A 15,951-nucleotide genomic window follows, 5' to 3' on the forward strand; every position below is an offset into this window, starting at 1 on the left:
ATTGAAGACCCTGCAGTGTTTTGATAACAGGCAGGAAATGATGCATCTTTCCTCTTCTGACAGAAGACAAATTCAGCTTCTTCTACAAGAATGTCAGCAAATACAGTCTTCCTGTGGTAGCGTGTCTGAGTGGTCTAAGGCACTGGATTTAGGCTCCAGTCTCTGAGAAGGCATGGGATCGAATGCTGCCAGCTGGTAACTTTACAATGATTCTTGCCTTTGTGTTCTCTTGAAAACCCTCTCTTCCAGTACAGATGACGGGAAACAATTTGAAAAAGACATTGGAACCCTTCTTCTTTTTCAGAGTTACATATAGCTTAGCATTTTTTACTTTGAAAGTTAGGCAAGCATTGTTCCTCACAAGTTCAGCCCTGCTCATGTACCAAGTTGAGAATGCTGCTTTGGAGGACTCCAGACTTGAAAATTGCAAAAAAGATATTACCACAGGGTAGCGTGGCCGAGCGGTCTAAGGCGCTGGATTAAGGCTCCAGTCTCTGCGGAGGCGTGGGTTCGAATCCCACCGCTGCCAAGCAGTGTTTTTAGGAGATGGCAGAAGAATTCTTATACCTAATCACTCTCAACAACGGTGCCTGACCCAAGGCTGAAGAGCAGTTATTCGCATGATGGTAGCAGAGAGCCATGCTACGATGCCATTTGCAAATGCTCATACCTGGCTTTGTTCTTAGGCGACATTGAAGACCCTGCAGTGTTTTGATAACAGGCAGGAAATGATGCATCTTTCCTCTTCTGACAGAAGACAAATTCAGCTTCTTCTACAAGAATGTCAGCAAATACAGTCTTCCTGTGGTAGCGTGTCTGAGTGGTCTAAGGCACTGGATTTAGGCTCCAGTCTCTGAGAAGGCATGGGATCGAATGCTGCCAGCTGGTAACTTTACAATGATTCTTGCCTTTGTGTTCTCTTGAAAACCCTCTCTTCCAGTACAGATGACGGGAAACAATTTGAAAAAGACATTGGAACCCTTCTTCTTTTTCAGAGTTACATATAGCTTAGCATTTTTTACTTTGAAAGTTAGGCAAGCATTGTTCCTCACAAGTTCAGCCCTGCTCATGTACCAAGTTGAGAATGCTGCTTTGGAGGACTCCAGACTTGAAAATTGCAAAAAAGATATTACCACAGGGTAGCGTGGCCGAGCGGTCTAAGGCGCTGGATTAAGGCTCCAGTCTCTGCGGAGGCGTGGGTTCGAATCCCACCGCTGCCAAGCAGTGTTTTTAGGAGATGGCAGAAGAATTCTTATACCTAATCACTCTCAACAACGGTGCCTGACCCAAGGCTGAAGAGCAGTTATTCGCATGATGGTAGCAGAGAGCCATGCTACGATGCCATTTGCAAATGCTCATACCTGGCTTTGTTCTTAGGCGACATTGAAGACCCTGCAGTGTTTTGATAACAGGCAGGAAATGATGCATCTTTCCTCTTCTGACAGAAGACAAATTCAGCTTCTTCTACAAGAATGTCAGCAAATACAGTCTTCCTGTGGTAGCGTGTCTGAGTGGTCTAAGGCACTGGATTTAGGCTCCAGTCTCTGAGAAGGCATGGGATCGAATGCTGCCAGCTGGTAACTTTACAATGATTCTTGCCTTTGTGTTCTCTTGAAAACCCTCTCTTCCAGTACAGATGACGGGAAACAATTTGAAAAAGACATTGGAACCCTTCTTCTTTTTCAGAGTTACATATAGCTTAGCATTTTTTACTTTGAAAGTTAGGCAAGCATTGTTCCTCACAAGTTCAGCCCTGCTCATGTACCAAGTTGAGAATGCTGCTTTGGAGGACTCCAGACTTGAAAATTGCAAAAAAGAGATTACCACAGGGTAGCGTGGCCGAGCGGTCTAAGGCGCTGGATTAAGGCTCCAGTCTCTGCGGAGGCGTGGGTTCGAATCCCACCGCTGCCAAGCAGTTTTTTTGGAGATGGCAGAAGAATTCTTATACCTAATCACTCTCAACAACGGTGCCTGACCCAAGGCTGAAGAGCAGTTATTCGCATGATGGTAGCAGAGAGCCATGCTACGATGCCATTTGCAAATGCTCATACCTGGCTTTGTTCTTAGGCGACATTGAAGACCCTGCAGTGTTTTGATAACAGGCAGGAAATGATGCATCTTTCCTCTTCTGACAGAAGACAAATTCAGCTTCTTCTACAAGAATGTCAGCAAATACAGTCTTCCTGTGGTAGCGTGTCTGAGTGGTCTAAGGCACTGGATTTAGGCTCCAGTCTCTGAGAAGGCATGGGATCGAATGCTGCCAGCTGGTAACTTTACAATGATTCTTGCCTTTGTGTTCTCTTGAAAACCCTCTCTTCCAGTACAGATGACGGGAAACAATTTGAAAAAGACATTGGAACCCTTCTTCTTTTTCAGAGTTACATATAGCTTAGCATTTTTTACTTTGAAAGTTAGGCAAGCATTGTTCCTCACAAGTTCAGCCCTGCTCATGTACCAAGTTGAGAATGCTGCTTTGGAGGACTCCAGACTTGAAAATTGCAAAAAAGATATTACCACAGGGTAGCGTGGCCGAGCGGTCTAAGGCGCTGGATTAAGGCTCCAGTCTCTGCGGAGGCGTGGGTTCGAATCCCACCGCTGCCAAGCAGTGTTTTTAGGAGATGGCAGAAGAATTCTTATACCTAATCACTCTCAACAACGGTGCCTGACCCAAGGCTGAAGAGCAGTTATTCGCATGATGGTAGCAGAGAGCCATGCTACGATGCCATTTGCAAATGCTCATACCTGGCTTTGTTCTTAGGCGACATTGAAGACCCTGCAGTGTTTTGATAACAGGCAGGAAATGATGCATCTTTCCTCTTCTGACAGAAGACAAATTCAGCTTCTTCTACAAGAATGTCAGCAAATACAGTCTTCCTGTGGTAGCGTGTCTGAGTGGTCTAAGGCACTGGATTTAGGCTCCAGTCTCTGAGAAGGCATGGGATCGAATGCTGCCAGCTGGTAACTTTACAATGATTCTTGCCTTTGTGTTCTCTTGAAAACCCTCTCTTCCAGTACAGATGACGGGAAACAATTTGAAAAAGACATTGGAACCCTTCTTCTTTTTCAGAGTTACATATAGCTTAGCATTTTTTACTTTGAAAGTTAGGCAAGCATTGTTCCTCACAAGTTCAGCCCTGCTCATGTACCAAGTTGAGAATGCTGCTTTGGAGGACTCCAGACTTGAAAATTGCAAAAAAGATATTACCACAGGGTAGCGTGGCCGAGCGGTCTAAGGCGCTGGATTAAGGCTCCAGTCTCTGCGGAGGCGTGGGTTCGAATCCCACCGCTGCCAAGCAGTGTTTTTAGGAGATGGCAGAAGAATTCTTATACCTAATCACTCTCAACAACGGTGCCTGACCCAAGGCTGAAGAGCAGTTATTCGCATGATGGTAGCAGAGAGCCATGCTACGATGCCATTTGCAAATGCTCATACCTGGCTTTGTTCTTAGGCGACATTGAAGACCCTGCAGTGTTTTGATAACAGGCAGGAAATGATGCATCTTTCCTCTTCTGACAGAAGACAAATTCAGCTTCTTCTACAAGAATGTCAGCAAATACAGTCTTCCTGTGGTAGCGTGTCTGAGTGGTCTAAGGCACTGGATTTAGGCTCCAGTCTCTGAGAAGGCATGGGATCGAATGCTGCCAGCTGGTAACTTTACAATGATTCTTGCCTTTGTGTTCTCTTGAAAACCCTCTCTTCCAGTACAGATGACGGGAAACAATTTGAAAAAGACATTGGAACCCTTCTTCTTTTTCAGAGTTACATATAGCTTAGCATTTTTTACTTTGAAAGTTAGGCAAGCATTGTTCCTCACAAGTTCAGCCCTGCTCATGTACCAAGTTGAGAATGCTGCTTTGGAGGACTCCAGACTTGAAAATTGCAAAAAAGAGATTACCACAGGGTAGCGTGGCCGAGCGGTCTAAGGCGCTGGATTAAGGCTCCAGTCTCTGCGGAGGCGTGGGTTCGAATCCCACCGCTGCCAAGCAGTTTTTTTGGAGATGGCAGAAGAATTCTTATACCTAATCACTCTCAACAACGGTGCCTGACCCAAGGCTGAAGAGCAGTTATTCGCATGATGGTAGCAGAGAGCCATGCTACGATGCCATTTGCAAATGCTCATACCTGGCTTTGTTCTTAGGCGACATTGAAGACCCTGCAGTGTTTTGATAACAGGCAGGAAATGATGCATCTTTCCTCTTCTGACAGAAGACAAATTCAGCTTCTTCTACAAGAATGTCAGCAAATACAGTCTTCCTGTGGTAGCGTGTCTGAGTGGTCTAAGGCACTGGATTTAGGCTCCAGTCTCTGAGAAGGCATGGGATCGAATGCTGCCAGCTGGTAACTTTACAATGATTCTTGCCTTTGTGTTCTCTTGAAAACCCTCTCTTCCAGTACAGATGACGGGAAACAATTTGAAAAAGACATTGGAACCCTTCTTCTTTTTCAGAGTTACATATAGCTTAGCATTTTTTACTTTGAAAGTTAGGCAAGCATTGTTCCTCACAAGTTCAGCCCTGCTCATGTACCAAGTTGAGAATGCTGCTTTGGAGGACTCCAGACTTGAAAATTGCAAAAAAGATATTACCAAAGGGTAGCGTGGCCGAGCGGTCTAAGGCGCTGGATTAAGGCTCCAGTCTCTGCGGAGGCGTGGGTTCGAATCCCACCGCTGCCAAGCATTGTTTTTAGGAGATGGCAGAAGAATTCTTATACCTAATCACTCTCAACAACAGTGCCTGACCCAAGGCTGAAGAGCAGTTATTCGCATGATGGTAGCAGAGAGCCATGCTACGATGCCATTTGCAAATGCTCATACCTGGCTTTGTTCTTAGGCGACATTGAAGACCCTGCGGTGTTTTGATAACAGGCAGGAAATGATGCATCTTTCCTCTTCTGACAGAAGACAAATTCAGCTTCTTCTACAAGAATGTCAGCAAATACAGTCTTCCTGTGGTAGCGTGTCTGAGTGGTCTAAGGCACTGGATTTAGGCTCCAGTCTCTGAGAAGGCATGGGATCGAATGCTGCCAGCTGGTAACTTTACAATGATTCTTGCCTTTGTGTTCTCTTGAAAACCCTCTCTTCCAGTACAGATGACGGGAAACAATTTGAAAAAGACATTGGAACCCTTCTTCTTTTTCAGAGTTACATATAACTTAGCATTTTTTACTTTGAAAGTTAGGCAAGCATTGTTCCTCACAAGTTCAGCCCTGCTCATGTACCAAGTTGAGAATGCTGCTTTGGAGGACTCCAGACTTGAAAATTGCAAAAAAGATATTACCAAAGGGTAGCGTGGCCGAGCGGTCTAAGGCGCTGGATTAAGGCTCCAGTCTCTGCGGAGGCGTGGGTTCGAATCCCACCGCTGCCAAGCATTGTTTTTAGGAGATGGCAGAAGAATTCTTATACCTAATCACTCTCAACAACGGTGCCTGACCCAAGGCTGAAGAGCAGTTATTCGCATGATGGTAGCAGAGAGCCATGCTACGATGCCATTTGCAAATGCTCATACCTGGCTTTGTTCTTAGGCGACATTGAAGACCCTGCGGTGTTTTGATAACAGGCAGGAAATGATGCATCTTTCCTCTTCTGACAGAAGACAAATTCAGCTTCTTCTACAAGAATGTCAGCAAATACAGTCTTCCTGTGGTAGCGTGTCTGAGTGGTCTAAGGCACTGGATTTAGGCTCCAGTCTCTGAGAAGGCATGGGATCGAATGCTGCCAGCTGGTAACTTTACAATGATTCTTGCCTTTGTGTTCTCTTGAAAACCCTCTCTTCCAGTACAGATGACGGGAAACAATTTGAAAAAGACATTGGAACCCTTCTTCTTTTTCAGAGTTACATATAGCTTAGCATTTTTTACTTTGAAAGTTAGGCAAGCATTGTTCCTCACAAGTTCAGCCCTGCTCATGTACCAAGTTGAGAATGCTGCTTTGGAGGACTCCAGACTTGAAAATTGCAAAAAAGATATTACCACAGGGTAGCGTGGCCGAGCGGTCTAAGGCGCTGGATTAAGGCTCCAGTCTCTGCGGAGGCGTGGGTTCGAATCCCACCGCTGCCAAGCAGTGTTTTTAGGAGATGGCAGAAGAATTCTTATACCTAATCACTCTCAACAACGGTGCCTGACCCAAGGCTGAAGAGCAGTTATTCGCATGATGGTAGCAGAGAGCCATGCTACGATGCCATTTGCAAATGCTCATACCTGGCTTTGTTCTTAGGCGACATTGAAGACCCTGCAGTGTTTTGATAACAGGCAGGAAATGATGCATCTTTCCTCTTCTGACAGAAGACAAATTCAGCTTCTTCTACAAGAATGTCAGCAAATACAGTCTTCCTGTGGTAGCGTGTCTGAGTGGTCTAAGGCACTGGATTTAGGCTCCAGTCTCTGAGAAGGCATGGGATCGAATGCTGCCAGCTGGTAACTTTACAATGATTCTTGCCTTTGTGTTCTCTTGAAAACCCTCTCTTCCAGTACAGATGACGGGAAACAATTTGAAAAAGACATTGGAACCCTTCTTCTTTTTCAGAGTTACATATAACTTAGCATTTTTTACTTTGAAAGTTAGGCAAGCATTGTTCCTCACAAGTTCAGCCCTGCTCATGTACCAAGTTGAGAATGCTGCTTTGGAGGACTCCAGACTTGAAAATTGCAAAAAAGATATTACCAAAGGGTAGCGTGGCCGAGCGGTCTAAGGCGCTGGATTAAGGCTCCAGTCTCTGCGGAGGCGTGGGTTCGAATCCCACCGCTGCCAAGCATTGTTTTTAGGAGATGGCAGAACAATTCTTATACCTAATCACTCTCAACAACGGTGCCTGACCCAAGGCTGAAGAGCAGTTATTCGCATGATGGTAGCAGAGAGCCATGCTACGATGCCATTTGCAAATGCTCATACCTGGCTTTGTTCTTAGGCGACATTGAAGACCCTGCAGTGTTTTGATAACAGGCAGGAAATGATGCATCTTTCCTCTTCTGACAGAAGACAAATTCAGCTTCTTCTACAAGAATGTCAGCAAATACAGTCTTCCTGTGGTAGCGTGTCTGAGTGGTCTAAGGCACTGGATTTAGGCTCCAGTCTCTGAGAAGGCATGGGATCGAATGCTGCCAGCTGGTAACTTTACAATGATTCTTGCCTTTGTGTTCTCTTGAAAACCCTCTCTTCCAGTACAGATGACGGGAAACAATTTGAAAAAGACATTGGAACCCTTCTTCTTTTTCAGAGTTACATATAACTTAGCATTTTTTACTTTGAAAGTTAGGCAAGCATTGTTCCTCACAAGTTCAGCCCTGCTCATGTACCAAGTTGAGAATGCTGCTTTGGAGGACTCCAGACTTGAAAATTGCAAAAAAGATATTACCAAAGGGTAGCGTGGCCGAGCGGTCTAAGGCGCTGGATTAAGGCTCCAGTCTCTGCGGAGGCGTGGGTTCGAATCCCACCGCTGCCAAGCATTGTTTTTAGGAGATGGCAGAAGAATTCTTATACCTAATCACTCTCAACAACGGTGCCTGACCCAAGGCTGAAGAGCAGTTATTCGCATGATGGTAGCAGAGAGCCATGCTACGATGCCATTTGCAAATGCTCATACCTGGCTTTGTTCTTAGGCGACATTGAAGACCCTGCAGTGTTTTGATAACAGGCAGGAAATGATGCATCTTTCCTCTTCTGACAGAAGACAAATTCAGCTTCTTCTACAAGAATGTCAGCAAATACAGTCTTCCTGTGGTAGCGTGTCTGAGTGGTCTAAGGCACTGGATTTAGGCTCCAGTCTCTGAGAAGGCATGGGATCGAATGCTGCCAGCTGGTAACTTTACAATGATTCTTGCCTTTGTGTTCTCTTGAAAACCCTCTCTTCCAGTACAGATGACGGGAAACAATTTGAAAAAGACATTGGAACCCTTCTTCTTTTTCAGAGTTACATATAGCTTAGCATTTTTTACTTTGAAAGTTAGGCAAGCATTGTTCCTCACAAGTTCAGCCCTGCTCATGTACCAAGTTGAGAATGCTGCTTTGGAGGACTCCAGACTTGAAAATTGCAAAAAAGATATTACCACAGGGTAGCGTGGCCGAGCGGTCTAAGGCGCTGGATTAAGGCTCCAGTCTCTGCGGAGGCGTGGGTTCGAATCCCACCGCTGCCAAGCAGTGTTTTTAGGAGATGGCAGAAGAATTCTTATACCTAATCACTCTCAACAACGGTGCCTGACCCAAGGCTGAAGAGCAGTTATTCGCATGATGGTAGCAGAGAGCCATGCCACGATGCCATTTGCAAATGCTCATACCTGGCTTTGTTCTTAGGTGACATTGAAGACCCTGCGGTGTTTTGATAACAGGCAGGAAATGATGCATCTTTCCTCTTCTGACAGAAGACAAATTCAGCTTCTTCTACAAGAATGTCAGCAAATACAGTCTTCCTGTGGTAGCGTGTCTGAGTGGTCTAAGGCACTGGATTTAGGCTCCAGTCTCTGAGAAGGCATGGGATCGAATGCTGCCAGCTGGTAACTTTACAATGATTCTTGCCTTTGTGTTCTCTTGAAAACCCTCTCTTCCAGTACAGATGACGGGAAACAATTTGAAAAAGACATTGGAACCCTTCTTCTTTTTCAGAGTTACATATAACTTAGCATTTTTTACTTTGAAAGTTAGGCAAGCATTGTTCCTCACAAGTTCAGCCCTGCTCATGTACCAAGTTGAGAATGCTGCTTTGGAGGACTCCAGACTTGAAAATTGCAAAAAAGATATTACCAAAGGGTAGCGTGGCCGAGCGGTCTAAGGCGCTGGATTAAGGCTCCAGTCTCTGCGGAGGCGTGGGTTCGAATCCCACCGCTGCCAAGCATTGTTTTTAGGAGATGGCAGAACAATTCTTATACCTAATCACTCTCAACAACGGTGCCTGACCCAAGGCTGAAGAGCAGTTATTCGCATGATGGTAGCAGAGAGCCATGCTACGATGCCATTTGCAAATGCTCATACCTGGCTTTGTTCTTAGGCGACATTGAAGACCCTGCAGTGTTTTGATAACAGGCAGGAAATGATGCATCTTTCCTCTTCTGACAGAAGACAAATTCAGCTTCTTCTACAAGAATGTCAGCAAATACAGTCTTCCTGTGGTAGCGTGTCTGAGTGGTCTAAGGCACTGGATTTAGGCTCCAGTCTCTGAGAAGGCATGGGATCGAATGCTGCCAGCTGGTAACTTTACAATGATTCTTGCCTTTGTGTTCTCTTGAAAACCCTCTCTTCCAGTACAGATGACGGGAAACAATTTGAAAAAGACATTGGAACCCTTCTTCTTTTTCAGAGTTACATATAGCTTAGCATTTTTTACTTTGAAAGTTAGGCAAGCATTGTTCCTCACAAGTTCAGCCCTGCTCATGTACCAAGTTGAGAATGCTGCTTTGGAGGACTCCAGACTTGAAAATTGCAAAAAAGATATTACCACAGGGTAGCGTGGCCGAGCGGTCTAAGGCGCTGGATTAAGGCTCCAGTCTCTGCGGAGGCGTGGGTTCGAATCCCACCGCTGCCAAGCAGTGTTTTTAGGAGATGGCAGAAGAATTCTTATACCTAATCACTCTCAACAACGGTGCCTGACCCAAGGCTGAAGAGCAGTTATTCGCATGATGGTAGCAGAGAGCCATGCTACGATGCCATTTGCAAATGCTCATACCTGGCTTTGTTCTTAGGCGACATTGAAGACCCTGCAGTGTTTTGATAACAGGCAGGAAATGATGCATCTTTCCTCTTCTGACAGAAGACAAATTCAGCTTCTTCTACAAGAATGTCAGCAAATACAGTCTTCCTGTGGTAGCGTGTCTGAGTGGTCTAAGGCACTGGATTTAGGCTCCAGTCTCTGAGAAGGCATGGGATCGAATGCTGCCAGCTGGTAACTTTACAATGATTCTTGCCTTTGTGTTCTCTTGAAAACCCTCTCTTCCAGTACAGATGACGGGAAACAATTTGAAAAAGACATTGGAACCCTTCTTCTTTTTCAGAGTTACATATAGCTTAGCATTTTTTACTTTGAAAGTTAGGCAAGCATTGTTCCTCACAAGTTCAGCCCTGCTCATGTACCAAGTTGAGAATGCTGCTTTGGAGGACTCCAGACTTGAAAATTGCAAAAAAGATATTACCAAAGGGTAGCGTGGCCGAGCGGTCTAAGGTGCTGGATTTAGGCTCCAGTCTCTGCGGAGGCGTGGGTTCGAATCCCACCGCTGCCAAGCAGTGTTTTTAAGAGATGGCAGAAGAATTCTTATACCTAATCACTCTCAACAATGGTGCCTGACCCAAGGCTGAAGAGCAGTCATTCGCATGATGGTAGCAGAGAGCCATGCCACGATGCCATTTGCAAATGCTCATACCTGGCTTTGTTCTTAGGCGACATTGAAGACCCTGCGGTGTTTTGATAACAGGCAGGAAATGATGCATCTTTCCTCTTCTGACAGAAGAAAAATTCACCTTCTTCCACAAGAATGTCAGCAAATGCAGTCTTCCTGTGGTAGCGTGTCTGAGTGGTCTAAGGCACTGGATTTAGGCTCCAGTCTCTGAGAAGGCATGGGATCGAATGCTGCCAGCTGGTAACTTTACAATGATTCTTGCCTTTGTGTTCTCTTGAAAACCCTCTCTTCCAGTACAGATGACGGGAAACAATTTGAAAAAGACATTGGAACCCTTCTTCTTTTTCAGAGTTACATATAGCTTAGCATTTTTTACTTTGAAAGTTAGGCAAGCATTGTTCCTCACAAGTTCAGCCCTGCTCATGTACCAAGTTGAGAATGCTGCTTTGGAGGACTCCAGACTTGAAAATTGCAAAAAAGATATTACCAAAGGGTAGCGTGGCCGAGCGGTCTAAGGCGCTGGATTTAGGCTCCAGTCTCTGCGGAGGCGTGGGTTCGAATCCCACCGCTGCCAAGCAGTGTTTTTAAGAGATGGCAGAAGAATTCTTATACCTAATCACTCTCAACAATGGTGCCTGACCCAAGGCTGAAGAGCAGTCATTCGCATGATGGTAGCAGAGAGCCATGCCACGATGCCATTTGCAAATGCTCATACCTGGCTTTGTTCTTAGGCGACATTGAAGACCCTGCGGTGTTTTGATAACAGGCAGGAAATGATGCATCTTTCCTCTTCTGACAGAAGAAAAATTCACCTTCTTCCACAAGAATGTCAGCAAATGCAGTCTACCTGTGGTAGCGTGTCTGAGTGGTCTAAGGCACTGGATTTAGGCTCCAGTCTCTGAGAAGGCATGGGATCGAATGCTGCCAGCTGGTAACTTTACAATGATTCTTGCCTTTGTGTTCTCTTGAAAACCCTCTCTTCCAGTACAGATGACGGGAAACAATTTGAAAAAGACATTGGAACCCTTCTTCTTTTTCAGAGTTACATATAGCTTAGCATTTTTTACTTTGAAAGTTAGGCAAGCATTGTTCCTCACAAGTTCAGCCCTGCTCATGTACCAAGTTGAGAATGCTGCTTTGGAGGACTCCAGACTTGAAAATTGCAAAAAAGAGATTACCACAGGGTAGCTTGGCCGAGCGGTCTAAGGAGCTGGATTAAGGCTCCAGTCTCTGCGGAGGTGTGGGTTCGAATCCCACCGCTGCCAAGCAGTTTTTTTGGAGATGGCAGAAGAATTCTTATACCTAATCACTCTCAACAACGGTGCCTGACCCAAGGCTGAAGAGCAGTTATTCGCATGATGGTAGCAGAGAGCCATGCTACGATGCCATTTGCAAATGCTCATACCTGGCTTTGTTCTTAGGCGACATTGAAGACCCTGCAGTGTTTTGATAACAGGCAGGAAATGATGCATCTTTCCTCTTCTGACAGAAGACAAATTCAGCTTCTTCTACAAGAATGTCAGCAAATACAGTCTTCCTGTGGTAGCGTGTCTGAGTGGTCTAAGGCACTGGATTTAGGCTCCAGTCTCTGAGAAGGCATGGGATCGAATGCTGCCAGCTGGTAACTTTACAATGATTCTTGCCTTTGTGTTCTCTTGAAAACCCTCTCTTCCAGTACAGATGACGGGAAACAATTTGAAAAAGACATTGGAACCCTTCTTCTTTTTCAGAGTTACATATAGCTTAGCATTTTTTACTTTGAAAGTTAGGCAAGCATTGTTCCTCACAAGTTCAGCCCTGCTCATGTACCAAGTTGAGAATGCTGCTTTGGAGGACTCCAGACTTGAAAATTGCAAAAAAGATATTACCACAGGGTAGCGTGGCCGAGCGGTCTAAGGCGCTGGATTAAGGCTCCAGTCTCTGCGGAGGCGTGGGTTCGAATCCCACCGCTGCCAAGCAGTGTTTTTAGGAGATGGCAGAAGAATTCTTATACCTAATCACTCTCAACAACGGTGCCTGACCCAAGGCTGAAGAGCAGTTATTCGCATGATGGTAGCAGAGAGCCATGCTACGATGCCATTTGCAAATGCTCATACCTGGCTTTGTTCTTAGGCGACATTGAAGACCCTGCAGTGTTTTGATAACAGGCAGGAAATGATGCATCTTTCCTCTTCTGACAGAAGACAAATTCAGCTTCTTCTACAAGAATGTCAGCAAATACAGTCTTCCTGTGGTAGCGTGTCTGAGTGGTCTAAGGCACTGGATTTAGGCTCCAGTCTCTGAGAAGGCATGGGATCGAATGCTGCCAGCTGGTAACTTTACAATGATTCTTGCCTTTGTGTTCTCTTGAAAACCCTCTCTTCCAGTACAGATGACGGGAAACAATTTGAAAACGACATTGGAACCCTTCTTCTTTTTCAGAGTTACATATAGCTTAGCATTTTTTACTTTGAAAGTTAGGCAAGCATTGTTCCTCACAAGTTCAGCCCTGCTCATGTACCAAGTTGAGAATGCTGCTTTGGAGGACTCCAGACTTGAAAATTGCAAAAAAGATATTACCAAAGGGTAGCGTGGCCGAGCGGTCTAAGGCGCTGGATTTAGGCTCCAGTCTCTGCGGAGGCGTGGGTTCGAATCCCACCGCTGCCAAGCAGTGTTTTTAAGAGATGGCAGAAGAATTCTTATACCTAATCACTCTCAACAATGGTGCCTGACCCAAGGCTGAAGAGCAGTCATTCGCATGATGGTAGCAGAGAGCCATGCCACGATGCCATTTGCAAATGCTCATACCTGGCTTTGTTCTTAGGCGACATTGAAGACCCTGCGGTGTTTTGATAACAGGCAGGAAATGATGCATCTTTCCTCTTCTGACAGAAGAAAAATTCACCTTCTTCCACAAGAATGTCAGCAAATGCAGTCTTCCTGTGGTAGCGTGTCTGAGTGGTCTAAGGCACTGGATTTAGGCTCCAGTCTCTGAGAAGGCATGGGATCGAATGCTGCCAGCTGGTAACTTTACAATGATTCTTGCCTTTGTGTTCTCTTGAAAACCCTCTCTTCCAGTACAGATGACGGGAAACAATTTGAAAAAGACATTGGAACCCTTCTTCTTTTTCAGTTACATATAGCTTAGCATTTTTTACTTTGAAAGTTAGGCAAGCATTGTTCCTCACAAGTTCAGCCCTGCTCATGTACCAAGTTGAGAATGCTGCTTTGGAGGACTCCAGACTTGAAAATTGCAAAAAAGATATTACCAAAGGGTAGCGTGGCCGAGCGGTCTAAGGCGCTGGATTTAGGCTCCAGTCTCTGCGGAGGCGTGGGTTCGAATCCCACCGCTGCCAAGCAGTGTTTTTAAGAGATGGCAGAAGAATTCTTATACCTAATCACTCTCAACAATGGTGCCTGACCCAAGGCTGAAGAGCAGTCATTCGCATGATGGTAGCAGAGAGCCATGCCACGATGCCATTTGCAAATGCTCATACCTGGCTTTGTTCTTAGGCGACATTGAAGACCCTGCGGTGTTTTGATAACAGGCAGGAAATGATGCATCTTTCCTCTTCTGACAGAAGAAAAATTCACCTTCTTCCACAAGAATGTCAGCAAATGCAGTCTACCTGTGGTAGCGTGTCTGAGTGGTCTAAGGCACTGGATTTAGGCTCCAGTCTCTGAGAAGGCATGGGATCGAATGCTGCCAGCTGGTAACTTTACAATGATTCTTGCCTTTGTGTTCTCTTGAAAACCCTCTCTTCCAGTACAGATGACGGGAAACAATTTGAAAAAGACATTGGAACCCTTCTTCTTTTTCAGAGTTACATATAGCTTAGCATTTTTTACTTTGAAAGTTAGGCAAGCATTGTTCCTCACAAGTTCAGCCCTGCTCATGTACCAAGTTGAGAATGCTGCTTTGGAGGACTCCAGACTTGAAAATTGCAAAAAAGATATTACCAAAGGGTAGCGTGGCCGAGCGGTCTAAGGCGCTGGATTAAGGCTCCAGTCTCTGCGGAGGCGTGGGTTCGAATCCCACCGCTGCCAAGCATTGTTTTAAGGAGATGGCAGAAGAATTCTTATACCTAATCACTCTCAACAACGGTGCCTGACCCAAGGCTGAAGAGCAGTTATTCGCATGATGGTAGCAGAGAGCCATGCTACGATGCCATTTGCAAATGCTCATACCTGGCTTTGTTCTTAGGCGACATTGAAGACCCTGCAGTGTTTTGATAACAGGCAGGAAATGATGCATCTTTCCTCTTCTGACAGAAGACAAATTCAGCTTCTTCTACAAGAATGTCAGCAAATACAGTCTTCCTGTGGTAGCGTGTCTGAGTGGTCTAAGGCACTGGATTTAGGCTCCAGTCTCTGAGAAGGCATGGGATCGAATGCTGCCAGCTGGTAACTTTACAATGATTCTTGCCTTTGTGTTCTCTTGAAAACCCTCTCTTCCAGTACAGATGACGGGAAACAATTTGAAAAAGACATTGGAACCCTTCTTCTTTTTCAGAGTTACATATAGCTTAGCATTTTTTACTTTGAAAGTTAGGCAAGCATTGTTCCTCACAAGTTCAGCCCTGCTCATGTACCAAGTTGAGAATGCTGCTTTGGAGGACTCCAGACTTGAAAATTGCAAAAAAGATATTACCACAGGGTAGCGTGGCCGAGCGGTCTAAGGCGCTGGATTAAGGCTCCAGTCTCTGCGGAGGCGTGGGTTCGAATCCCACCGCTGCCAAGCAGTGTTTTTAGGAGATGGCAGAAGAATTCTTATACCTAATCACTCTCAACAACGGTGCCTGACCCAAGGCTGAAGAGCAGTTATTCGCATGATGGTAGCAGAGAGCCATGCCACGATGCCATTTGCAAATGCTCATACCTGGCTTTGTTCTTAGGTGACATTGAAGACCCTGCGGTGTTTTGATAACAGGCAGGAAATGATGCATCTTTCCTCTTCTGACAGAAGACAAATTCAGCTTCTTCTACAAGAATGTCAGCAAATACAGTCTTCCTGTGGTAGCGTGTCTGAGTGGTCTAAGGCACTGGATTTAGGCTCCAGTCTCTGAGAAGGCATGGGATCGAATGCTGCCAGCTGGTAACTTTACAATGATTCTTGCCTTTGTGTTCTCTTGAAAACCCTCTCTTCCAGTACAGATGACGGGAAACAATTTGAAAAAGACATTGGAACCCTTCTTCTTTTTCAGAGTTACATATAACTTAGCATTTTTTACTTTGAAAGTTAGGCAAGCATTGTTCCTCACAAGTTCAGCCCTGCTCATGTACCAAGTTGAGAATGCTGCTTTGGAGGACTCCAGACTTGAAAATTGCAAAAAAGATATTACCAAAGGGTAGCGTGGCCGAGCGGTCTAAGGCGCTGGATTAAGGCTCCAGTCTCTGCGGAGGCGTGGGTTCGAATCCCACCGCTGCCAAGCATTGTTTTTAGGAGATGGCAGAACAATTCTTATACCTAATCACTCTCAACAACGGTGCCTGACCCAAGGCTGAAGAGCAGTTATTCGCATGATGGTAGCAGAGAGCCATGCTACGATGCCATTTGCAAATGCTCATACCTGGCTTTGTTCTTAGGCGACATTGAAGACCCTGCAGTGTTTTGATAACAGGCAGGAAATGATGCATCTTTCCTCTTCTGACAG

General features: G+C 45.3%; 22 non-coding genes across 22 annotated transcripts; all 22 read left to right on the forward strand.

Moving 5' to 3' along the window:
- Positions 1 to 447: 447 nt before the first annotated feature.
- trnal-aag (transfer RNA leucine (anticodon AAG)) lies at positions 448 to 529 on the forward strand. Its single transcript has one exon. It is a non-coding gene; the product is annotated as a tRNA-Leu (tRNA).
- Positions 530 to 1,138: 609 nt separating this feature from the next.
- trnal-aag (transfer RNA leucine (anticodon AAG)) lies at positions 1,139 to 1,220 on the forward strand. Its single transcript has one exon. It is a non-coding gene; the product is annotated as a tRNA-Leu (tRNA).
- A 609-nt stretch (positions 1,221 to 1,829) lies between these two features.
- Positions 1,830 to 1,911, forward strand: trnal-aag (transfer RNA leucine (anticodon AAG)). The gene has a single exon. It is a non-coding gene; the product is annotated as a tRNA-Leu (tRNA).
- A 608-nt stretch (positions 1,912 to 2,519) lies between these two features.
- trnal-aag (transfer RNA leucine (anticodon AAG)) lies at positions 2,520 to 2,601 on the forward strand. Its single transcript has one exon. It is a non-coding gene; the product is annotated as a tRNA-Leu (tRNA).
- Positions 2,602 to 3,210: 609 nt separating this feature from the next.
- On the forward strand, positions 3,211 to 3,292 carry trnal-aag (transfer RNA leucine (anticodon AAG)). The gene has a single exon. It is a non-coding gene; the product is annotated as a tRNA-Leu (tRNA).
- A 609-nt stretch (positions 3,293 to 3,901) lies between these two features.
- On the forward strand, positions 3,902 to 3,983 carry trnal-aag (transfer RNA leucine (anticodon AAG)). Its single transcript has one exon. It is a non-coding gene; the product is annotated as a tRNA-Leu (tRNA).
- Positions 3,984 to 4,591: 608 nt separating this feature from the next.
- trnal-aag (transfer RNA leucine (anticodon AAG)) lies at positions 4,592 to 4,673 on the forward strand. The gene has a single exon. It is a non-coding gene; the product is annotated as a tRNA-Leu (tRNA).
- Positions 4,674 to 5,282: 609 nt separating this feature from the next.
- Positions 5,283 to 5,364, forward strand: trnal-aag (transfer RNA leucine (anticodon AAG)). The gene has a single exon. It is a non-coding gene; the product is annotated as a tRNA-Leu (tRNA).
- A 609-nt stretch (positions 5,365 to 5,973) lies between these two features.
- On the forward strand, positions 5,974 to 6,055 carry trnal-aag (transfer RNA leucine (anticodon AAG)). Its single transcript has one exon. It is a non-coding gene; the product is annotated as a tRNA-Leu (tRNA).
- A 609-nt stretch (positions 6,056 to 6,664) lies between these two features.
- On the forward strand, positions 6,665 to 6,746 carry trnal-aag (transfer RNA leucine (anticodon AAG)). Its single transcript has one exon. It is a non-coding gene; the product is annotated as a tRNA-Leu (tRNA).
- A 609-nt stretch (positions 6,747 to 7,355) lies between these two features.
- trnal-aag (transfer RNA leucine (anticodon AAG)) lies at positions 7,356 to 7,437 on the forward strand. Its single transcript has one exon. It is a non-coding gene; the product is annotated as a tRNA-Leu (tRNA).
- A 609-nt stretch (positions 7,438 to 8,046) lies between these two features.
- On the forward strand, positions 8,047 to 8,128 carry trnal-aag (transfer RNA leucine (anticodon AAG)). The gene has a single exon. It is a non-coding gene; the product is annotated as a tRNA-Leu (tRNA).
- A 609-nt stretch (positions 8,129 to 8,737) lies between these two features.
- trnal-aag (transfer RNA leucine (anticodon AAG)) lies at positions 8,738 to 8,819 on the forward strand. The gene has a single exon. It is a non-coding gene; the product is annotated as a tRNA-Leu (tRNA).
- A 609-nt stretch (positions 8,820 to 9,428) lies between these two features.
- On the forward strand, positions 9,429 to 9,510 carry trnal-aag (transfer RNA leucine (anticodon AAG)). The gene has a single exon. It is a non-coding gene; the product is annotated as a tRNA-Leu (tRNA).
- A 609-nt stretch (positions 9,511 to 10,119) lies between these two features.
- trnal-uag (transfer RNA leucine (anticodon UAG)) lies at positions 10,120 to 10,201 on the forward strand. Its single transcript has one exon. It is a non-coding gene; the product is annotated as a tRNA-Leu (tRNA).
- Positions 10,202 to 10,810: 609 nt separating this feature from the next.
- Positions 10,811 to 10,892, forward strand: trnal-uag (transfer RNA leucine (anticodon UAG)). Its single transcript has one exon. It is a non-coding gene; the product is annotated as a tRNA-Leu (tRNA).
- A 1,299-nt stretch (positions 10,893 to 12,191) lies between these two features.
- On the forward strand, positions 12,192 to 12,273 carry trnal-aag (transfer RNA leucine (anticodon AAG)). The gene has a single exon. It is a non-coding gene; the product is annotated as a tRNA-Leu (tRNA).
- A 609-nt stretch (positions 12,274 to 12,882) lies between these two features.
- Positions 12,883 to 12,964, forward strand: trnal-uag (transfer RNA leucine (anticodon UAG)). The gene has a single exon. It is a non-coding gene; the product is annotated as a tRNA-Leu (tRNA).
- Positions 12,965 to 13,571: 607 nt separating this feature from the next.
- trnal-uag (transfer RNA leucine (anticodon UAG)) lies at positions 13,572 to 13,653 on the forward strand. The gene has a single exon. It is a non-coding gene; the product is annotated as a tRNA-Leu (tRNA).
- A 609-nt stretch (positions 13,654 to 14,262) lies between these two features.
- trnal-aag (transfer RNA leucine (anticodon AAG)) lies at positions 14,263 to 14,344 on the forward strand. Its single transcript has one exon. It is a non-coding gene; the product is annotated as a tRNA-Leu (tRNA).
- A 609-nt stretch (positions 14,345 to 14,953) lies between these two features.
- Positions 14,954 to 15,035, forward strand: trnal-aag (transfer RNA leucine (anticodon AAG)). The gene has a single exon. It is a non-coding gene; the product is annotated as a tRNA-Leu (tRNA).
- Positions 15,036 to 15,644: 609 nt separating this feature from the next.
- Positions 15,645 to 15,726, forward strand: trnal-aag (transfer RNA leucine (anticodon AAG)). The gene has a single exon. It is a non-coding gene; the product is annotated as a tRNA-Leu (tRNA).
- The last annotated feature ends 225 nt before the right edge of the window (positions 15,727 to 15,951 follow it).

Source organism: Brachyhypopomus gauderio, unplaced genomic scaffold (genome assembly GCF_052324685.1).
Source record: "Brachyhypopomus gauderio isolate BG-103 unplaced genomic scaffold, BGAUD_0.2 sc216, whole genome shotgun sequence".
Classification (NCBI taxonomy): domain Eukaryota; kingdom Metazoa; phylum Chordata; class Actinopteri; order Gymnotiformes; family Hypopomidae; genus Brachyhypopomus; species Brachyhypopomus gauderio.